Raw genomic sequence first — 24,283 nt, 5'->3', positions numbered from 1 at the left:
TTGTTAATGGGTGATATGTCTTTTCGATATGTGGTTTTTTTCTGGTCAATTTCTGGCCAATTGTTTTTCAGACATCTAAAGTAAAATTTGACATAGTATGTGGCCTTGGAGGACCCCAACAGGTCCAGATCTTGGGGTTCCTCTAGAGCATTGGGCAGCATTTTTGTCCACTCGTCCCAAGTATCTACCAGGTTGGGTCTCTTACCTGTGGTGCGGAGGAGCTCAGAGTTATAGACGGGCCAATCATCTGCTACAAAGGGAATTCCTACTAGACATGTGGAAAGTGGGTTATCAATGCTTCCCATGGATAGGCACATGTTATCCTGTTTTACTGTCTTTGCTACCCAAACATTATGGCTAGGCTGTGGGCTAATGAGCCAAAGGCATGTGGTACAGTGAAGAACATCCAGGCAGCAGTGAGGCCAGCACCAACGGAGATATTTTTCATCTTTGGACAGGAATGGGGCTTCTGATAGGGAATATAAGCAAAATTTGTTATCTTTATGATGCGAGGGGAGGGTTTTCTCCCTTGTTCCTTTCCTCTATTCTTCCCCTCCTCCTCCCACTTACTTTTTTTTTTTTTTCCTAAGCTAAGGGAGGTGGAGTGGGTATAAGGTTAAGGGATTTTGGAAAGAGTTAAGAAAAGGGAATAATTGGATTTTTTTAGGGTACGAAAAGGGTAACAACATATAATTCAGAGAACACTTTTGTGTTCAGGCAATCTATGGTTTGATGCAGCAGAATGTTATTCAGCTTTCTATTTTGTCTGCTGTCTCGTGGTGGGACGGTCTGTTCTCTGCTTGTGGGTGTTCGGCGACGCCTTCATCTCCAGGCAGAACTGGTTTGGTTTTGAGGAGGTCTCGTGTTTGACTCAGAAGAGTTCTTGTCACTGTTTGTAGGAGTAGTGTTTGCAGTGCCTAGATATGGTTTTATGTTTTTTCCTGGGTACCATCTTGGACCAGATGGTAATAGCACGCACGCATATCCTCTGCCCCAGGTAATCAACTGGTGAGGCCCAGAAATTTGATGTGTTTCTGGGTCTTTCATGAGCACAGGTGGTTTCTCAGTGAGCTTTGCTTGGGTGGTATTTGCAAAGTGGCGAAGTATTGGTGGGTTAGGCTCTGATGCTGTACAATTTAGGAAGTTGATGACATAGAGAGCCTTGCAAAGTCTTTTCACTGGAGATGTGATTCTTGTGTCTTTGTTCTTTTGACTGAGGACTCTTTTGAGGGTTTGATGTGTCCTTTCCACGATGGATTGTCCTGTGGGATTTGCAGGTATGCCTGTCTTGTGTGCTATTTGCCATTCACTGAAGAACTCCTTTAACTTTGGGAGGTATAGGCAGGTCCGTTACCTGTTTTGATATCCTTTGGTACTCCTAGGGTGGCAAAGGCGAGGAGGAAGTGTTTTATTGTGTGCTGTGTAGTTTCTCCTGGATATGCTGATGCAAATACTGCTCCTGAAAATGTGTCGACCGATACATGCACGTATTTTGACCTTCCAAAAGGTGTGAAATGAGTCACATCTGTCTGCCACAGCTGGCAGCTGTTCAGACCTTGGGGATTGACTCCCGTCCCCATAGATGGTATCTGATAGTTTTGACAGTTTGGACATGTAGTAACAATAGCTTTTGCTTGATCTTTTGGAAGCTTGAACATTCTGATAAGGGCAAGTACATTTTGATGAAAAAATGCGTGTGATAACTTTGCCTGGGCAAAGATGTTAGGAACATTAGCAGTTTCTACTGCCATGGCTAATGCATGTGCTTTCCTGTTCCCTTCTGTGATGAAACCTGGGAGGTCAGTGGGTGACTTCACATGCATGATATGGTAAGGTTGCTTTCTGTGGGAGATTAGGCGTATTAATTTAGAAATCAATTGGTATAACTTTGGATTGGAAACCTCTTTGAGAAGACCATGTTCTGCTCTCATAGCTATACCAGCAACATAAGCTGAATCTGTGACCAGATTAAAAGGTTCGTTTTTGAATTTCTCAAAGGCTCTGACAACAGCTGCTACCTCCGCAATCTGTGGAGATCCCTTCGCTATTTGTATGTCAGATTCCCATTTTTGTGTATGAGGGTCCTTCCATGTCATTACAGACTTGTGGGATGACCCTGAGCCATCTGTAAAAATGGTTAGAGGTTTGAGAGGTGTTTTACTTTGGACTAATTTTGGGGTCAGATGAAAGGTTACACCAGGATTAAAAAGTTTGTGTTTTGGGATCTGAACTGAAATTTGTCCTGTATAATTATCTAGAGCAAACTGAAGATTTTCACTGGTCTGGAGCAAATGCTCCAGGTCCCCAGTGGTCAGTGGCAAGTATATGCATGTGAACTCACACCCTGCAAGAGAGCAGAGGCGAGTTCTAGCCTTTTTTATTAGATGTGCCATGATTTCTTGGACGGTAGTAATTGTCTTTGTAGGTTAGTTGTTTGTAAAGACCCATTCCAGTATCAGCAAAGGGTCTCGAAGCTAAAAGTCCCTTTGGAAAATCAGTCCATAGAGTCGAAGTGCTTTTCCCAGAATGATGAACTGGAAAGGCAGGCTAGGCTTGAAACGGTGGGCTTTGCGTGAAGACAGGGCTTCTTGGACCTTGGTGATGACATCTTGGGCTTCTGTTGTGAGAGTGCATGGAGAGTCCAGGTCTTCATTGCCAGGAAGAAGGTTGAACAGGGGAGCAAGGTCCTCTGTTGTAATTCCTAGCTGTGGACGTTGATGGATCCGCACAGGCTGTGTAAGTCTCTCAGGATTTTTGGGTCATCTCGGATGGTGAGCTGCTGAGGTATGATGGTCCTTTCCCGGATCTGGACTCCAAGGTAAGTCCATGGGTTGGTGTACTGTATTTTGTCCTCACAGATCTCAAATCCTGCCTTTTCTATGGTTTCAATAGTCTTTTTAACTGCTTTGTCTAAGTAAGCTTTTTCTGATGCACAAACCAGGATATTGTCCATATAGTGGTAGATGATTGCATCTGAAAATAAGTTCCAAACAGGAGACAGGATGTGAGCAATGTACCACTGGCATATAGTGGGACTGTTTTTTAGTCCTTGAGGTAAAAAAACGCCAATGATACCTTTTGAGTGGGGCCTCTCTGTTAAGAGAGGGAACAGAGAAAGCAAACTGTGGAGCATCCTGGGGGTGCAGTGAAATGCTGAAGACACAGTCCTTAATATCTATGATAGCAAGTGTCCAGTCTCTAGGCAGCATCAATGGGGAGGGCAGGCCAGGCTGGAGGGGGCCCATGTCCTTGATGACCTCACTGATTTTGTGAAGGTCGTGGAGGAGCCTCCACCTGTCCGTTCCAGGCTTTGGTAGTAAGAAGACTGGAGAGTTCCAAGAGCTGGTAGTCTCGACAAGGTGGCCTTTGGCAAGCTATTCTTCCACGAGGGCTTGTAGTGCGCGCAGCTCTACTTTAGAAAGGGGACACTGTTCAATCCAGATCAGGTCATGGTGTTTTCAGGTGAGACGAGGGGTATCTGGCAGGGTGCGCTCCTCAGTGGCCCCGATTAGAAACCTCGAGTGGGAATACGTAGGGAAGCCCCCCATTGGGATAGAACGTCCCTGCCCCAAAGGGTGATGGGGGCCCTTACCACAAATGGGTGGATGGTTGCCAATTTGCCTTCAGGCCCTTCGACGAGGATGTTGTTCTTGCTTTGCATGGATACCGTAGCTCCACCAATCCCTGAAATCATGCCTGCAACAGGTTGTAGATCCCAGTGTGTCGGCCATTCTGAGCGGGTGATGATGGTCACGTCAGCACCGGTGTCCAGCATCCCCGGTGGGTGGATCTTCTCTCCTCTACAGGTAAGGCCGCACTCAATGGTAGGCTTGCTTGGTCCCACAACTAGTGCCCACATTGCTGTAGGGTTGAGAGGAATCTGTTCCCTGTGATTCTTTGGGAGTAGAAAGGCTTGTGCGATCGGAGTTCCCTTTGAAAGGAAAAATGGTAAGTCTGTGCAGTACACCTGGACAAGAATCTCTTGGCTCAGGTGCGCTGTTTGTACTTCTGGAACAACAAAGATTTCCTTTGGGCCATGGAGAGTGTCACCTATAATTAAGATGTCAGAAGGACCACCTTTTGGCCCATATTTGCCTGTGGGAACACGATAAACATTCTCATTATTAAAGTCAATAGAGCAGTTACCAGCTGGCCGCAAGTTCCCATCTGTATCGCGCTGTGTGTTGGATCCTCTTCTTGTGGTCCAGAGTCTCCTGGGATGGTGCATAGTTGGGTCTGGATGGCCTTTGATTTGTTGTCATAGTGCGGGGCTCCTGCCCGCTCTTCAAGGCGTTTCCCGAACGCTGTTGATAGTGCTGCTGATTCTGGGGTCTTTGATAGGTGTTACAGGGGTTTCTGGTGGGTAACTTGTCTGGACAGTCCTTTATAAAATGTCCAAAATCTCCACAGTGAAAGCAGTGGGTCTGGTCTTTAGAAGCCATTACTGCATATGCACCAGAAACTCCTTCAGTAATACCCTTAGCAACTGCTTGGGCCACTGTATTTTCAGTGGACAAGTGACATGTACAGCTTTCCAGCATTTGCTCTATGGCAGGTTCTGTATGCAAGGGTAGAGACCTCAGAATTGGTTTGCATTGCTCGTTTGAGTTACTCACGGCAAGCTTGCATAACAGTTCCTTTCTTGCCTCTGTGCTCTCTATCTGTTTTTCCAGGGCATCTTTAATTCTGTCCACAAATTTGATTAAGCTTTCATCTACTCCTTGTTTAATATTAGAAAAGTGCTGAGTAGGAATTGAATCATCAGGAGTGAGAAGTAAGGAGGTTTTTGCAGCAAGTGCCACATCTTGTAGTGCATCCTTGGACAAGGTATCAGCTTGGTCAGAGGGTTTCTGCAAATCCCTTTCCCCAGCCAGCTGTTCGACTGTAAAATTTGTCTTATCAGCATTTGCAGAATATGAGTCTGATAATGTTTTTAATTGTCTTTTCCAATGCCTTTCCCATAACATATATTCTGCTGGGGAAAGGAGGCTGTGGGCAATATTTTTAATATCGTGGGGTACTAAAACATGTGCCGAGAACATAGCTTCTAGGAAATTTCTAAAAATATGTGAGCTTCTGCCATGTTCTTTGGCTATATTTCTTAATTGTATGAGTTCCTTATTTGAATTAGGTTCCCACGTCTTTCTAGCAGTGGCCCCTCCTCTTTTTCCCTTTTTATAGTCTACTGAGAAGGCATTAATTTTCTCTGCCATCTGCCAGTCACCAGCCTTAGTCAGTTCTATCTTAATTAGAGCCCATGGATCAATGTCCTCTGTATCAGAATCAGAGTCACTGGGACTGCTGATCTCAGAGGAGGAAGGAGAGCCTGTCCTATGCTTTTTCGGCGTGTTGAAGCAAGATTTTTCAGGGGCTTTGGGGGCTGTGAAGAGGCACGTGGCAGAGCTTGGCCAGAGGGAGGCAGCAGTGGGGCTGGAATAGCAGCACAGCATGCACAGGACTGGGGGAGTGAGTTGGCACAGTGGGGAGTCTCTGGGATTTCGTTCAGGTGACATTGAGGGTGGGTGGGTGGCTGGAAAGGCTGGGGCTGGGGGCAAGGGGGGAGCAGGGGAGAGGGGGCTGTGAGACCGGTCTGGGGTGCTGCAGCTACAGGGTGGTGTCCTGGGGCTGGGGCGTGCTGGCACGCAGGGGGGACTCCTGCTGTGGTAGGCAGGCTGGAAGGGGTGGGGATACACGCGAGGACGGGAGGGGCGGCAGCAGGGGTGGGGGCTGGGATCGGGGGACTGGCGGCGGGGAGGACCACGGCGGAGATCGGGGGCGCGGGAGGGGAGGTGGGAGAAGCCACGGCGGATGCAGGTAGAACAACAGCGGGTGTGGGCGCAGTGGTGGGGGCCGCAGTGGGGGCGGGGGAAGCAGGAGGGGTGGGGGGACCCGCGCTGGCAGAAAGAGGCACAGTTGCAGTTGTAGATAAGACAGAGGATGCCGTGGAATTCGTGTTTGCCACGTTCGGGGGTGGGGGGAGGGAGGACGGTGCTGACCCTGCAGGCACGGGGGGGGGGACGGACAGACGACGAAGCGAGCTGTGCAGGGAGAGAGGCAGGGGCTGGGGCAGCAGAGTGGCGGCGGCAGCACTAGGACCCAGGAGACCCGAGACCAGAGGTCTGTATTCTAGAGAAGGATTGTTATCAGCGTGATTAGCATTTGAAAGGAGATAGTCTGTCCTTGTTTCTAAAGGCTGCCTGACATGCGATCTATCTCTGTTAGCTTTTTCTACAGTCTTATAGTGTGAAACAGGCATATACTGAGTTACTGAGAAATCTTAGTTAGTTTGCAAAGTATATATCCCCGTCTCAACTTTTTCCCAAAAGAAGTCTTTAGTGATAATGTCTGTGTTAGTATCTGGAAACTGAGAATCCATTTTATAAATTTTTTCAGGTTAGTTTTAGAGAGTTTACCTTTAGAGAAAGAAAAGTTGTGAGAAGATAAGATTTCTAGGATTAATAAGTATAAATCTCTCTCGTTCTGGGATTGTTTTAAAGTACTAAGTTTCGATCCCATGTTTTCCTGTCCCTACTGCCAGACAAAACGAGAAAAAAAAATAAAAAAAGCAAAAAAAAAAGCAAAAAAAAGAGGACCCAAAGAAATATGCGTGCAATAGGGGCTGTTTTAAAACTTACACTTCTTCAGCCGTGTGGGTCAGAGGTCTGCTAGAGGTGGTCTGCCTTGTCAGTCTCCTCGAACAATTTGTTCAGATCTCAGCTGTGAGGGTCGAATGACACCTCCTGCAGAGAGGTCCTGCTATAACAAAGGCCACTCCTCGAAGGTTCTGACTCTCCGAAGGCAAGAAATTCTGCTCAAAATTATTTCTGTTCAGGTCGCTAGTTTATGCAGCATCCTGCTGGGTTCAGGGTGTCTCCAGCAGGCTGCACGGGTCCAGACAGCTCAGTTCTCTTACGGGACGGACTGCCTGAATACCCAAGCAGTTCTCAGCCACTGGCAACCCTAGCAAGCTTAAGTGATATCAGCTCTTTAGTGATCATTAGCTCATTGTAATTTCAGCTCTTAGCTTGCTAGGTGCCACAGGCAGGCAGACGCAGGGGAGAGAGGAGAAGGTTGTTTGGTGTTCCACAGCAATGTCTTTATTGGGTGGTCTGTGAAGGGTCCCAGTGACAGCTCTTCAAATGAGAATAGACTATCCCATTATATAGGTTACAGGGGGATCAGAAATTGACAATAGCAGGGGTTAAAGGAGAGTGACCTATAGGGTTACAGAGAGATAAGCAGGGGTCCAAAGGCGGAAGAGAGGGGCTTCTAGCTATTCACCATGACTTGGCATTTCCTATCTTTAGGCCTCTGCTCACCACAAGGCCCTTGCAGGGACTGTGTCTGCTACAGTGGGGCCTCCTCAGCACGTCACTTGCTCTTCTTCCTCTTCAGATGATAGTCTTCTCATGCCTTCATCCTAAAAACACAGGAAGAACCACAGGTCACCTCTTGGGGGGACCCCTTCTCCCCAGTCAGGGGACATCTGCTTCTGAAAACAGTGGCTGAGGTCTGTACTGAAGAAACTTGGAGAAAGTCCTCTTCAAGCTCCTAGCTGCGTTTATGATGCCTCTCTTCAATCCCCTCTTCCAATTTGCACATGCATTCAGTCAAGTCTGTTTCCACGGCTGAGACCTGGGCTCACATTAGGACATGGACAGTATCTTCGTATGTACAGAGTCTTCTTGTCATAGCACCCACCATTTTGTTCCACTCATTCCATTGCAGCATTGCTAGGAATTGGGGGTATGCTTAGGTCCCAGGTTGTGCGAGTTTGAACCACATCAGCATTGTACATTTTACCAAGTCTGGACTTGTAGTGGTTTGGTCGTCACTTGAGAAAAGAATTTCTATCACAGCCAGTTCTCTCAAGTGTTGGATTCCTCACTCAATGGTCTTCCAAGGGCCTTGCTACAGCTGGAGATCTTCTTGCTAAGAGTCGCATCCAGAGGCTAAAGAGGTACTGGCCTCCTGTCCTGGTTTAGGGTAAATTTGGGAGGGAATCTCCAAAGGGGGGCCCCTCCAGAAAGCAAACCCACTCAGCCCCTCCTCCCAACCTGTTCAGGAAGAATTCCTCAGAGAGAAGTGGAAAGAACCTGTTTATTTAACAGGCACAGCACCCCCCAGCACACAAAATGAACAATACCGGATGATACCACTTTTTCACTGCTCTGAAAAAGATGACAAATTCAGAAAGTCTCTCTTGAGGGTGGTCGCTCTGTTATCAGTCCCTCCAACGTTGGGGCAGCTGCTGCAGGCCACAGGGTGCAAACTCTTGGTGTTCCCAGGTCCCAGTCCAGAGCAGGTTAGAGTAGGTCCAAATGAGGAAAGAAGAAACAGTCCAGGAAGAAATTTGGACTGTTTAGCTAAACTAACTAATGAGCAGAAGCAAGAGCAAGCAGAAGCAAAGCAGAAGCAAGAGCGAGAGCAAAGCGAAAAGCCTGGCAAAAAGCAAAAAGCAGTACAATGTACTGTCCCGTCTGTATGTCCCGCCAGCCGTGGGGGAGCAGCTGATAAGAAACCAAAACAAAACATTCACTCTTCAGAGACAGTCTTGAAGGCGCAGAACATAATATCCAGCATAAACAGCACATATGAATGGGGATACAAGCATCCTAACGTCACCCTAGGACACCTTCTCGTGATCCCCTGGTCAATACCTATAGTAGAGGAAATGTTTTGTATTTGAATATCTGTAAAGAGGCTTTGCCCCAGAGGTCCCAGTTGCCCTTGATGGGCTGCAGCTGTGATGTCCTTAATTGGGCTGCAGCTGTAACCAATGAAGATGACCGGGATAAAAGGGGGCAGGTAAGCCAGTCAGGGAGAGCTTTGGAGGAGCTCTGACCTGAGAGAGAACAGTGTGCAGCAGAAGGAGTCAGCAAAGATCTGCAGCCATGAGAATACACCGGAGAGGTATGGACTTTAGAAATCTAATAACAACAATATGGGACTCTAGAAATAATAGAAGAACAACAAGTGGTGACCCCAACGTGATAGTTAACAGAAGATAAGACAGCCGAGAGCTGTGGTGGCCAAGAGCTGCGACCAAGTGGTGACCCCGACGTGATAGTTAACAGAAGATAAGACAGCCGAGAGCTGTGGCGGCCAAGAGCTGTCATGATAGTTGAAGATAAGACAGCCGAGAGCTGTGGTGGCCAGGAGCTGTGACAAGATAAGACAGCCGAGAGCTGTGGTGATAGTTGGTTGACGATAAGACCACCAAGAGCTGCGATGAGATAAGACAGCCGAGAGCTGTGACAGCCAAGAGCTGCAACAGAACATAGCCTTTGGGTCAGGGATCTGTGAAAGAGTATGGCCTTTGAGCAAGGAGCTATGTGTGTTGTACATGGCCTGTGAGTCATGGAGAAATGTATGTATTGTACTCAAACATCTGTACAACTGTTAACTCGTGTAAAAGAAAAGGGGGAAATATAGTAGTGGAAATGTATTAGAATGTCTGTATAGAGGCTTTGCCCCAGAGGTCCCGGTTGCCCTTGATGGGCTGCAGCTGCGATGTCCTTAATTGGGCTGCAGCTGTAACCGATGAAGATGACCGGGATAAAAGGGGGCGGGTAAGCCAGTCAGGGAGAGCCTTGGAGGAGCCCTGGCCTGAGAGAGAACAGCATGCAGAAGAAGGAGTCTGTGCTGTGAAGATCTGCAGCCATGAGAATACCCCGGAGAGGTATGGACTTTAGAAATCTAATAACAACAATATGGGACTCTAGAAATAATAGAAGAACAACAAATACCCACATCATACAACAGAGATCCCAAGTGCCTTGCTTCAGTACCATACAATATTGAAACATCACCTGCAGCATCCCAAACTCAGATCAACCAGCTCAATATAGACTCATTGGGTAAGGTCTTTCTTCAGATTATGGAGACTTTCAAAGGACAAAGACTCAGTGGTTATTTCTGGTTCTGATTCCTCTGCTGGCTGTGAGGATTCTGCCTCTCCATTGTCTTCCACTGGGTGAACAGATTTGGTCTTATATTTCCTCCACTGGACAGGGATGACTGCTATTGGCTTAGACTGCCCTTCTGGCTTAATTGCAGCCTGAGTGACTGTGGTATCTGTAAATTTATTCTCCCTCCCCTCTGGCTGTAGCTGCTGCTGTACAGTAATGAGCAGCTAGCGATAAACATTAGCCAGGGCCCAGCCTAGTGCAGAAAGCTTCTTCTCTTTTGAGCTTAGTTAAGAAATCTATGTTTTTGTGACTGCTATTTTAGTTTCTATATTCCTGTTATTTTGGCTGCTTTTAGTTTTAACCTTGTTCTAATGAAATATGGAAGATGTTATGGGAAAGTACAGGGAATAACTTAGGTTTAACTGATAAATGTACTGCACCTGCAGTAATGGAGTTACTATGCCCTAGAAGTTTTAGTCAAATAATATTGTTTTAACTGGTGGAGCTTTAGAGTTATTTTATAACTAGAGATGGATTAGATGTCTAAATAGGCAATTAGAACAATAAAATAATAAATGGGACACCAAAAGAAGAAAAGGCACATGTGTGAGGCTTGAAAGATCATCTGGAGGGCAGCATGATGAAGGTGATGAAGAAAGAAAAGACCGCTCCCCAATATTACCAGAAAAGGATGCTGGAAGACAGTGTTGCTTTAAAGAAGAATAGCAAGAAGAAATATGATACACCTGTAGCTGATGAAACAGTAAAAGAGGGGGAGTAAAAGCTGTAGTGTATATAAACCCCTGAAAGTCTTTATCGGACATCTTTGGTAAATAAATCATCGTTTGTCCCCGATCTCTGGCCAGAGTTGTTTTTAGGGATATTACTTCAACAGCTCCTGAGTTGTTGTGATGCCTTTTCCTGATCCTAAAATCTCGAGTCAGACACAGTTAAGTGATAAAATGCAATTACCCTTATAAAGGATCCTTTCTGGTGCACAACACTCTGAAAATGCGCTGAAGATGCACATCGTAATATAAAGCAGGCACAATTTTATAAGTTTAGCAAATTAGCATAACTGACAATAGTCCCCAATTAGAGATACAGGTGATAAGGTAATTCCTCCCTAGCTTAACCCTTTTTGGACGCCCACTCCCTTTAGGTATGTCCTGGGGTGATTTTATGATGCTTCTATTCCCAATCGTCTGTTCTATTTATGCTGGATATTAAGTTCTGCACCTTTAAGACTGGTTCCAAGAGCCAAGTGGGAGAGAGGAGAAGCGCACAGTTTGTTTTCAGAAACTGCACTTGCTCCCCTGTAGCCTTCGCACAGACTATGTTGTCTGCAGCATGGACATGCGGGAGAGAGATCTCCTTTGCTTTTTAGTTAGTTTTTAGCTAGCTGAGGCAGAGGAGTTCTCTGGACAGTAGTTTTTCTTCTTCTTGGTACTGTTCAAACCTGCTCTCAGCTAAAAACCCAGAAAAAAAACCAGGAGCTCACACCTGTGGCTCACCAGGGCCTGGGACGCTGCATTCCAGCACCAGAGGGACTGATAAGAGACTGAGAAAGCCAAACCGCCCCCCATGAGGAGGACTTTCTGAGTTTGCCATCTCTTCAGAACAGCAAGAGGTTTTATTGTTTAATATTATTAATTGTGAATGCTTTGCCTGTTAAATAAACAGGTTTTTTCCACTTTTCTCCAAGGAAATCTTTTCCTGAACTAGTTGGGGGAGGGGCCACTTGAGTCTGCTTCCTAGAGGAACCCCTTTGGACATTTCCTCCCAAATTTGCCCTAAACCAGGACCTAGCTGACCTTTGTTTATGAGAAAGTGTTTCAAGAAGCTGGTTTTAACCTTGGTTCTGAGACAGAGTAGAAATTTTCCAGAGTAGAAATCCATTTTGATTTAGGTGAAATGTACATGTTTGAGTTAAGTCTGTAGTTTGAAAACATAGCTGTTTAGTCTGACTGCCTGTTCTTGTAAAAAGCCTAGGCTCAGAGAAACTGCCTCAGTGAAGGACAGAGATAAGGGGGGGGAGACAGAGAGACAGAGAAACTGCTATGGGAGCAGGTCAACCTGACCTAAGAATTCTTTCTGATAAAGAAGAATTAGTGGCAAATGTCACGTGAAATTTGTAAAAATGAATATGTATTAACCTATTGTGAAATTGAATGCATATGGATTTGAGAGGGGGATAAAAAGGGATCTGGAGTTCCCAGAGGTACATGTCATTTTAAGGAGAGTAATCTCCACATGTGTCCAGCGCTGTAATAAGCATACCAGCTTTACAACTTTCACAAAGTTGTGGAGTTTTGTTTATCTCCACAAAACAGTTCCCAGAGGAAGCAAGATTAGGTTTGGGGCCTTTAAGAAGGTGTTTTGTCTAAGAGAATAGGTAAAATGCTAGCTATGAATCTGTGTAGTTATACAATAATAAGCTACAGAGAAACAAATATATATGAAGAATATAAGGAATATATAAAAGCAAAAGGCAAAAATCACTTTTGCATCCGTTGAAGTTTGTACCTTCTGGATTAATCCTTTGATTAACTTTATATAAATTGGTATGGCAGTGTCTATCAACAAAACAATCTTGGGTTTTTTTCGTGATCCAAAAAGGAGGCCTATCTCAGGCAAATTGTACCATACATACAGAGAGACCCAACCCTAAGTGCCACAGTCCCATGATTAGTCTGTTTATCATGTTGACCAGTGAGTTCTATGCCAAATGTTCCAGATAAAATTGTTCTTTTTCTACTTTCTCTCTCATGGCACCTAATTTGGGTACCAAATTTGTCTTGTTTTAAGACAATCTAAGGGATACACTAAAATGAGTTCTCCCCCTTTGTTTTGAAATAAGGAAATTACTCAACACTGAGATTTGATCAGTGTTAAGCAGGCATTCTTTATCAGTGGCACAGGAGTAGCACTGGGGATTTTCCTTCCATAAGGACTTCCAACTACTGGATGAGTTCATGCAGGTTATATTTACAATGCTGTTACATATTGCTTACACAGACAAAAATCAGCAACATAAAGCATGCATATTATTTTAAAAAATAGCTAGATAAAACTGAGTTAACTATTTCAAGTTCTTTGCTCCCATCTAAAATCCTTTAGCAGTTATTACACTCCTTTTGGTGGTCCTTTACTTCCTCTGGTGGGTGTCTCATAGTCTTCATCACTTGTCCTCTAGGTGAACTTTCCACATTGGCAGTCTCTTACACACGTGCAGTACATGCTGATCTACTGGTGTCATATTATTGTGAAATTTTGCATTCATCTCTAGTTAAAAATAATTTAAACCTCTTCTTTCTAAGCAATGCTCTATTGGTTTCCTAACAAGGTCATTGGGTTTTGGGGAGTGTAGGTTCCTGGTTTACTTAGGTTTTAAAATGTTATTTCAGTTTTGGCCAATCCCTTTTGAAACCTAGGTGATGAGCCTGTAACAAAAGGTGAACCACAAGTAATATTGTAACACGATATTGTAAATGTGCAAGCAAAGAAAGCAAAATAACAAGTTTTAACAGAACTTGCAAACTGCAAAGTAAGCTAAAAACAGACTGAAAAACAAGAGCACAGAGCATGTGCTGATGACAAAGGTAAAAAGTTCAAATGTGAGGAAGACTATAAAAGTCTTCACCAAGGGCCACCAGAAGACTGACGACTACTACCGAAGGAACTGGCACATGCGCAAAAGCAACAAACTGTTATATAACCATGACGCAGCTTTATGCAAATATGAGTATGCTAATGATATGTTTTAATTGTGGTGTTGTGCAGAAGGACTTTTAAAATGTAACCATAGACTAAAGAAGAGTGAGTGTATTTGTGGTGGAGCGATCCCCTTCACTTCCGGCACTGAATAAACAAATACCTGCTCTATAGCCATCTCACTATAGAATTTTATTTTCTTGTCTAGTTTTGGGCATCAGTTTGGTGACCATGGCAGGATGGAATTCTCTGTTCAGCTGCAAGATCCACCCTGACATTGTCTTGAAGGGAGTCTGCACTTCAGTGGCTCTCTGCAGGAGTAGACAAGGATGAGCTGCAGGAAATTTAAGGTATTTGTTGATTGTTTTGAATTTTGTTTCTGGTCTTGGTTAAGTAACAGCTGTAAGATGTGGGAGATGTTCCATGCAGGGCCCTGTATCACAGGTGAAATTCTTGACGTTGATACATAAGGGATCAGAATCCCCACAGGGGTTGGAGTCCCCTGATTGGTTGTTACAACAAATCTTGGTGTTGTCATAAGGGGATGGAGTCCCCTTGATTTTGGTGCTTGGAGTGTGTTGGCTTAAGTGTTTTGTCTGTTACTTCATGTCATATCATACTCCACTCCCTTGTTTGTTGTGTGGACCAGGACAGTGTAGATTGTGCAGGAGTGGACCATGTGATTGTGGTGGTTTAACAGGAAATGTGTTTTTGGGATGCTGTGTTTTGGCCAATGGATATTCAGACTTTAATATTGGCATTTAACCTGGCTATTAGGACATTGGACACGCCTCTGAGAACACGGGGTTAAAAGCAGAGCTCTCCCCTGGGAGGGCTCTCTTGGGTTTCCAGCGGGAAAGAGTTTGGGTCTCTCCCCCAGCCCAGCTGCTGGCTGGGCAGGGGGAGGGGAAAAGCCATGTGGCCGGGAGAGGTAGGCCTGACCCCGGGGGTGGAAGGGTGGAAGAGAGAAAGAGAGAGAGAGACACACCGGGAGCCATCGGGCAGCCCCCCCCCCCCGAGAGACAGAGAGAGAGAAAGAGAGCCACTGCCTGAGACTGTAACCTTGAAACTTGATAAACATGGGCCTGTGCCGGCAGCACGGCTGGGAAGGAGAAGAAGGGGGGGGTTCAGCCGGCCGCTTGTAGGAGCTTTTAACCCCTTTTCGGAGAATGAGAACTTTACAGATCATTGACCTCTCCTAGAAGATAGAGTGGAAGATGAGGAAGGAAATGTGCAAGTGTGAGAGAGGTCTGGGCGAGTGAGAAATAGTGGAAGAGTAGAGAAGAATCCTAGTGGGAAGAGATGATGGAGTGGCTTTTGCTAGACTCTTTTTGTACAGCCATGGACAGAACCATGTTCCTTGTGATACAGAGACTGCATTCTAGGGGGAGGCAATGGCCACAGAACCAAGAGGGTTCAGTGTTGGTGCCCCTCGGCCCCAGGGGGTGAAAAAATATGGGGGGGACAGGTGTCCCAAAGGAGAGATTGTGGGGACAGGTGTCCCAAAGGAGAGACTGTGCCTTTTTTGGATCGGGACAGTGCATCCTTAAAAAGACAACCCTAGAAGCAGCTCTGGTCCGTGTTCAGTGGTGAGAGCACTGGACATGAAAGGAAGAGGTCATGACGGCAGATGTACTCTGGGCAGTGCCACGAGTGACATGGAAACACACGAGGCTTCAGCTGTGTTTCCAGGGGAAGCCCATGGTACAAGAAGGACTCCTCTCCTCTTGATGAACTGAGGATTGATTGTTTGAAGAGTGGTGCTGGACCAAGAGTTGGTGATTTGAGGAATAGATGTATTGTGTTGGAAATTTGGTGGGGGGAGGAGGAAATGTATTTGTAAGGTTTTCATTTTCCCTGTGTGTGTTCCTTTTTATCTGTAGTTGTAGTGTAGTTAATAAAGTTTTGTTTTCTTTCTTCCCTAAGTAGGAGCCTGCTTTGCTTATTCCTGGTCACATCTCACAGCAGAAACTAGGGAGAAGGTATCTTCATGGGGGCACTGGCATTGTGCCAGTGTCAAACCATGACAGTGATCCTGTCATGTTTATTGCTTGTCAACATTGTAACTGCAAATACTGGTGCAGGTCAAAACAAAAATTCCCAATTTGTGGTTGGTGCAGTATCTGTGAAATAAGAGTAAAGAAAGAAGCGCAAGTGATAATTTTTGCTGTAAAGTGTGGGAATCTGGATAGCACCAGGAATGGATAGGACCGACAGTAAGGAGATTGTCAAAAAGAGTCCAATGGGGTGTGTTTTCACTCATTGGAAGGATTCAGGAGGGATCCCTGGAGGCAATTTAAAGAAAAGTTATTTGATGAAGTATTGCAATCAATGGTGGCCCTTTTACAGGTTGGATAATGAAGACAAATGGCTCCTAAATGGGAATCTGAATTATACTTTGTTGCAGCTAATGTTTTTAAGAAGAGAGGGCAAATGGAATGAGGTAATGTATGCCGATATGATTTTTCCTTGAGAGGGAAACCAGAGTGGCAGACAGGATGTGGGACTAATTTACCCCCACAAGATCCCTTAGTTTTGGCCCTAGAAAAGGACGGGAGGTAAAAGAAAAATGAGGTGATGTTTTTCATGAAGTTTAGGTCAGAGATGCCTTAAGCTGAGAGACAGAGAAGAAGATAGTGGCAGTTGATCTTTTAGAGTTACAATCTAATCTCCTCAGGAGATCAGATCAGCCCCAGGGCCCCTCAATTATCACCTAGTGGTAGTAGATTAGAAAGTGAAAAAGGACATGACTCAGATGACCCAGATGAGGGAACAAGCTCAGGGACTCCAGTAACAGCTCCCACGAGAAGCAAGACTAAAAAGGTTTTACCAGTTATTGCTCCTTTGAAACAAGTGGTAAGTCCTGTGGTAAATGCCATGAGAGTAACAGTACCTTTTTCCACTAGTGATCTGAATAGTTGTAGAGAAGAGGTTAAACATTTCAAGGAAGACCCCAGTAAAGTGGCAAAACTATTTGATTTGATTTGATAGTCAAGAACCAGGACCCAGACTGGGTGATGTCAATTTAATGCTGATGGAATTAACAGAAACTGAAAAAGAATTAGTGATTAAAACAGCTAAAGCACATGTCCAGTGTGAAAAGTACATGGTACATTATTGGCTCTTTGCAGGAATATTATATGTGTTATGTTGTATTAATTAGTATTACTGTATTAATCTTTTTTTAAGTAGTATGGTAAATATAGTTTTAGGTTATAACATAATATACTTTTTTAACTAGCTATGAGATAATTTAAGAAATTCTTCGCACAGAGATAACAGCAACAAGACATCTAAACTTGCAAAGAGAAGAAATATTGCCTCATTATCGGAGAAGACCAACATTCCTTCAACTCCTTCCTGTCTTTAAGGAGCCACCAGGATTAAGGGGGGGAAGTTGACAATAACCAGAGAACACCCTTTGTTTGAAAAGAATGTATGCATCATGTATGAGATATATGAATATGCAACAGGCAATTGCTTTTAAGAGTTCATCCTTTGTTAGCGTGTGTGCTTTTCGGGGCATATTTGCCCTAAGAAAGGTACCCAGACTGTCTGTATTTCTTTGGGTTTTTATTGTCCTCTATTGTCCTAACTCTGATTGTCCAAATTCTTATTACTCTATTTTTATAACAATTTTATTGCTATTCAACTTTTAAAAAATTAAAACAAGTGATTGGTGTATTTCACATGCAGAGACAAATTGCTAGTGGAGCCCTACAGGGTAATGTGGACATGCTATTCCCTACCACAAATCCTCTGTGGGATCCGAACAATCCGGGTGAATACGCCTCACTAACCAGATACTGGGAGTTAGTCAAATTTGGATTAGAGAATGCCATTCTGAAAGCAGTAAATTGGGCGTTAATGTATAATGTTAAACAGGGACAGCAGGAGTCTCCTAGTGACTTAGTAAATGGGCTCCGAGAGGCAATGTGAAAGTTTACAGCCCTTGATCCTGCTTCAGAAATGGGGAAGCAGCAGTTAGTCTCCTTGATGCTAAGAGAGTCCAGCCCAGATATCAGACAGAAACTACAGAAATTAAAAGAGAGATAATAGAAACTTGGAGGTGTTAATGGGAGAAGCCTGGAGGGTATATAACAACCTAGACAAGCAAGAGAAGAAAAAAAAACTCACAGGCGCTATAGTGGCATCGTTAAAGCAACATCAAGAAGGAGGATGTGGTTGGGGACAAGGCCAAGGCGGAGGTGGAAATAGTAGAGAGGGCTCAAATTAATCCCGAGGGAGGCTAGGGCTAAATCAGTGTGCTTACTGTAAGAAAGAAAGGCATAGGAAATGCCAGTGCCCTGATTTACTGAACAATACACAGGAAACTGTTGTTGCCACAGTGGATAACAGTGAGTTACAGGGACCAGCAGATCTTAACCTAGTGGACCTGCTGGTTAACATACAACTAGGGGATGGCAGCAAAGTAGAATTTTTAGTTGATACTGGGGCCACATTTTTGGTTTTGAATCAGACACTGATGCCGAGAAGTGAAAAACATATTCAAGTAACAGGAGCTACAGGCCAACCAGAAAATGCATTTTCCCTAAAACCACTTTATTACAAAATTGGGAAAAGTATGGGAATTCATCAATTTCTGTATTTGCCAAACTCTCCCAAATCATTATTGGGAAGAGACTTGACTGAAAAATTAGAAGCAACCACTGAATTCAAAGAAGGAAAAGTAAAATTCAAAGTACCTGAAGAAAAATTAATTTTAGCATTAGGATTAAGAGTTGAATCAGCCCCAACAGACAGTAACATTCATTTAAAGCTGATATTAAATTGAGTATACCCAGGAGTGTGGGATACTGAAACCCCAGGAAGGTCAAAGTTAGCAGAACCCATCAAAATTGAATGACAGACAGGAATTAGACCAGTAGTTAGGAAAAAATATCCTTTGAGATTAGAAGACAAAAAGGGAACAGAACCCATTGTTAACAAATTTTTTAATTTAGGGTGATTGAAGGAACGTGAATCCAAATTTATTACTCCAATATTACCAGTGAAAAAGCCTAATGGGACCTACAGGCTGGTAGAGGACTTACGAGCTATTAATTCAATAACTAAAAGTATTCACCCAGTAGTTGTTAATCCCTACACTTTGTTAACAAAATTATGAGAATAATTAGTATGATTTTCAGTTATATATCTTAAGGACACCTTCTTCTGCCTACCACTTGCAGAAGAAAGTCAGAGAATATGTGCTTTTAAATGGGAAAACCCTAGTACAGGTAGAAGGAACCAATTTACCTGGACGATGTTGCCTCCAGGATTTAAAAATAGCCCCACAATCTTTGGAAACCAATTGGCTAAAGAACTGAAGCACTGGCAGTCTCTGCCTGGAGAAGGAGTACTTTTGCAGTACGTAGATGATTTATAAATAGCCATCCAAACTACTGAAGTTTGTCTCAAATGGACAGTAAGTCTTTTGAATTTTCTTGGATTAAATGGTTATCGAGTGTCTCAACAGAAAGCTCAACTTGTACAACAAGTAACCTACATCGGGTCCGAAGTCTCGGGAGGACAGCAATGTCTAGGAACAGCACACAAAGAAGAAATTTGCCAGACGCCTAAACTACAGACTGTAAGGGAACTTGGGATGAAAGGTTGGTGCTGATTGTGAATTTATAACTATAGATTAATTGTAAAACCTTTACATGAACTGGTTGCAACTGACAGAAGTAGTTCCCTGATATGGACTCCTGATTCTGAGACAGTGTTCAAGGACCTGAAGTGTGAGCTAATGAGAGCTCCAGCTCTAGGACTCCCCTCCATGAGTAAATCTTTTTGGTTGTTTTCTCATGAGCGACAAGGAATAGTGTTGGGAGCCCTGGCCCAGCATTTGGGCCTGTATAAAAGAGTGGTAGATAATTTTTCCAAACAGCTTACCATGCATAAGGGCTGACCTGCCTGCTTCAGAGCAGTCACAGCAGTTATCCTCAACATTGGAGAAGCCAGAAAATTTACATTGGGACAAAAAAATGACTGTACTAGTTTCACACACAGTATCAACTGTCCTAGAACAGAAATGACTGAGTCTCTTCCTCAAGGTTTTTAAAATATCAGGCAATTTTGGTTGAATCAGATTATATTGAAATTCAAGTCACCAACATTGTTAACCCAGCTTCTTTCCTGCAAGGGAAGTCCATGGCTGAGCCTGTAGTGCACAATTGCTTAGAAACCATTGAAGCTGTGTACTCTAGCCACCCTGACCTAAAAGAAGAACTCCTATCAGATGCAATGGATTGGTTTACTGATGGCAGCAGCTTTGTAAGACAAGGACAATGAATGGCAGGGTATGCTGTGACTACTGTCTCTGAGGTAATCAAGTCAAACCCACTACCAGCAGGAACCTCCACACAAAAGGCTGAGCTGATATCTCTCACTCAAGCATTAGAACTGGAAAAAGGAAGGAAAATTAATATTTGGACTGATTCTAAATATGCTTTTGGAATTGTTCATGCCCATGGAGCTATATGGAAAGAAAGAGTATTCCTGATTGCACAAAAGAAAACCTGCTGCTGAGGTCCTCCAATGCCTTGAAGCAGTAAAACTCCCACCACAAGTAGCTATTATACGTTGTCATGGGCATTCCAGAGGTAACACCCTCCCGGAAGTAGGTAACAAATCTGCAAATTATGAAGCTAAGTTGGCAGCTGAATGAAATCTGTCAGTTGTGTCTGCTTTGATACCCACTGGGTTACCCATCAACCCACCTGCAGAATACCAGCCAGCAGATTACAAATGGATTCAAAATAAAAAAGGAAAGCTTTTAGAAAATGGATGGGGACAATTAGAAGCAGGTCACTTACTGATACCTGAGAAGGCCTTAAGACACTATGTTAAATCTGAACATAAGACGACTCAATAGGGATTCGACCCCCCTGTACCAATATCTTAAGGCACGAGTTGCCGGACCACACTTATCTGAAGTTGTAGTGGTTTGACACTGGCCATATCACCCTGAAAACACCTGATCTCATCTGATCTCAGAAGATAAGCAGGGTTGGGCCCAGTTAGTACTTGGATGGGAGAAGAGCCCTTTGCCTGTGAGACCATGGGGTCCCACCCACAGGAGAACTTTTCTGGCATGGGTCCACTCTTGTGACCAGCAGTCATACTGCATGTGCTGCAGTGTGAACTCCCCCCATGGGCAGACGGTCCTCCCAAAACCACTGCAACGTGGGTCTCTCCTTCCACAGGGTGCAGTCCTCCATGGACAGGCTGCTGTAGCCTGGAAGCAGGCACCTCCTCTCTCCACCAGGTCTTACACTGGATCACAGCCTCCTCCAGGCACCCACTCACTCTGGCATGGGCACCTCCCCCACGGGCTGTGGATGGATCTCTGCATCCCCTGTGGATCCATGGGCTGCAGGGGAACAGTCTGCTTCACCATGATCAGCACCACAGCCTGTAGAGGCATCTCAGCTCTGGCGCCTGGAGCACCTCCTCCCGCTCCTTCTCCACTGACCTTGGTGTCGCCATGTTGTTTTCCCTCACATGTTCTCATGTCCTCTTCTCTGACTAGGAGCAAAAACCTTGTGACTTTGTTTTGATTTTCTTCTTAAATATGTCATCACAGAGGCATTACCAACCTCTCTCATCAGCCCAGCTTTGACCAGCAGCATGTCCATCTTTAGAGCCATCAGCCATAGGCTCTGCTGGACATGGTGGGAAGCTTCCAGCAGCTTCTCACAGGAGCCATCTTTGTGGATCCCCTGTTACCAAAAACCAGGCCATGCCAAACCAATACAGAGGTTATTAAGGAAATAACATCACAATGTGACATTTGTTTGAAGAATAATCCAAATGCAACAGTTAGGCTAAAACAAGGAGTTATTAGCAGGGGAACCTTTTCTCAGAAACGCGTGGCAAATAGATTTTTCTGAACTCCCAAGAAAGGAAGGTTTCAGATACTTGACTGACACTTTTTCTGGGTAGCCAGAGGCATTCCCTTTTAGGACAAACAAAGCTCGAGAAGTGATAAAAGCATTCCTGAATGAAGTTATCCCTAGGTTCAGAGTACCCAGGTGTAGCAGACCCCATGGATCTGGCCAGAGCTCCATGGAGGATTGAGACTCAACAGTAGGAGCTGCTGAGTCATGATGAGACAGCAAAATAAGCTCCTGTCTCTGACCCCCCGCCCCAATGGCTTATCTTTGTAACCTCATAGATCATTCTCCCTAACCCTTACTACTGGACAAGTTTGGATCCCCCTATACCCTATAAAAAGGGGCTGTTTTAGCCCATTCAACAGAAGAAGAGCTGTCGCTGCTACCCTTCACAGACTCCCCAATAAACCATTGCTGTGGAACCGCCAGGACCTCTCCTTCTCCTCTCTCGCATCTGCTTTTGCCTCAGCCAAAGGAGCCCTAGCAAGCAAGCAAAGAGCTGAGATCCTAAGAGAGCTTATAATCATTTAAGAGCTGACAATCACTGAGCTCGCTACGGGTATCCTGCGGTGCCGGCTGCGAGCTGACTGGGTATTCGAGCACTCTGTCTCCCAGAGGGATTGAGCTATCCAGACTACCTTGCATCACTCGATAATAAGGCCAAAATCGAGGCTTTATTATACCCAGGGAAATTTCCTATTGGAATAAATCAAGAAAGACTCCATTTTCTTCATGTGGGAAAAGCCAAATCTTTATTCACATAACTTATTTTATACAGTTTTCACAGATCTCGTGTGCATCATCTATTGTTTGGTAGTTTTCTTGCTACTTCATTTATTGGTCAGAAGGTGATTTGTGTGTACGTGCTAAGGTTCAGGTTGTTACTTTTTTTTTTTTGTGGGCTCTCATGGAACAGATGTAATGTTTGTGCAGGTGCACTTATTTTTCACCCAAGAATAGGTTGTTATGTTAACAAACTATTCATACCAAGATTGTTTTCGCATGGGAACTTGCAAAGTACTAGCTGCACTTAGAAGAAATGACAGGCAAGATATTGATTTAACAGAGCAGGCCTGATTTTATGAGACCTTTCTTTTATAATTTCTCTACCTGTCTGCAACAATTTACTCTGATATAGGAACACATTTTTGCACACAAATTGTGCAAGCCATCAACAAAGCCCTAGGAATCCAATGGTAGCTTCATACTCCCTACAGGCCACAAGCTAGTGGTCACGAGGAAAAAAGGAATCATATGATCAAAAAACAGATAGCTAAAATTTGTCAAGAGATAAATTTGTAGTGGTATCAAGCCCTACTTATCGCTTTGAAACGAATCAGAACAAAGCCCAGATCAAAAAAGAAAATTAGTCTGTTTGAAATCCTCTGTGGTAGACCCTATGAGCTGAATGCTACACATGATGAGAACTCAGTCCAAGTCGGCACCCCATATGTGTACAATTATGTACAAGCAATTAATAGGCAAATACATCACCATTTTAACACTGTTTTTAAAAATCAACCCAAGCAACCTGACCATAAATTGCATACTATTGATCCTGGTGATTGGGTGTATGTTAAGAATTTTACAGGTCATCCTCTACAAGACAAGTGGGTCGGACCTTTCCAAGTGTTGTTTGCAACATTCACAGCAGTCCAAGTGAAGCAGAAACCTACCTGGATTCACTATTCCTGAGTGAAAAAATCACCCATAACAATGTGGACAGCCATGGCAGACTAAACCAACTGACTTAAGTTGTAGCTCACACATGAAACATGAGAATATAAGTTTGCTTTGCAGTTATCTTGCTTTGCTGTAACATTGTTGCCTTTCTTAAACTAAATTGGGCAAATATTTGGATTGCACTTGCCAATGCAACACACACTGATACTATGTGCATCTCTATGTCTACCCCTAGTGACCCTTTTCGTACATGTTTAGTAGGAATAACCTATTAGTCAGAAGTGTTTTGGTTCCTTGTATAAGAAAAGTGTACAGCAAAATTGCACTGCCCCACAAATATTCCAACCCATATGGTGGTGCAAAGGCTCGTGGCGACAAAGTGCAGGGAAAATGAGTCTTGGTATACAAACCTCAGTGACATGAACAACTTTCCTGAATTATCTATAGAACCACAAGAATTAGATGCACTAGGTATTTTGCAGGCCCCACTATGCTTTTATTTGAATTTCACATACGGACATCATATAAATCATACAGGAATAGATGTCTCCCCTAAAAGTATTTTTGCCAATGCATCCTTATGGTGTAATCAGACCTTAGAAACCCAGATGCCCCCAGCTACAAGTCCTATAGGCCTCCCCTCCAATCTATTTCTTACATGCAGAAAATGTGCCTGGAAGGGAATACCCAGGACAGCGGTTGGTCAACAATTGTTGCGAACGGCGGAAGAATTGCAGCACACAATATGCGTGAACAGCAAATCCCAAAGTTTATTGATAGCTCACACATATTTATATTGGTGTTAATGAAGCTTATACATATTGCAAAAGCTGAGCTCATTATTGGTTAAAGCACACTTAGATCAACTACATTTACTTCTATGCTCTAATGATTATTTTGTTTCTATGTTTACATTCTTATAGCTACTCTACCTAGGCTATCTTCATTTTCTGGCAAACGATTTTCTCCCCCATCTTCCTGTTTCAGCGAAGGTCACCATGACCTCTGTCAGTGATTGGACACTTATTACTTAATCCCCAGCTTGTTTCCCCTATCCTTATCCGACGGTATCAC

General features: G+C 44.1%; 1 long non-coding RNA gene across 2 annotated transcripts; it reads left to right on the top strand.

Annotated features, from left to right (window-relative positions):
• Nucleotides 1–5,465: 5,465 nt before the first annotated feature.
• Nucleotides 5,466–23,329, top strand: LOC118701499 (uncharacterized). Of its 2 annotated transcripts, none has more exons than XR_008508918.1 (4): nucleotides 5,466–5,506; nucleotides 7,308–7,510; nucleotides 13,834–19,240; nucleotides 20,837–23,329. It is a non-coding gene; the product is annotated as an uncharacterized LOC118701499 (long non-coding RNA). The 2 variants fall into 2 exon arrangements; XR_008508917.1 differs by having other exon boundaries at nucleotides 7,308–7,668.
• Nucleotides 23,330–24,283: the final 954 nt, after the last annotated feature.

The sequence above is a fragment of the Molothrus ater genome, chromosome W, assembly GCF_012460135.2.
Source record: "Molothrus ater isolate BHLD 08-10-18 breed brown headed cowbird chromosome W, BPBGC_Mater_1.1, whole genome shotgun sequence".
NCBI lineage: Eukaryota > Metazoa > Chordata > Aves > Passeriformes > Icteridae > Molothrus > Molothrus ater.
This window is presented reverse-complemented; position numbering and strand designations above follow the sequence as displayed.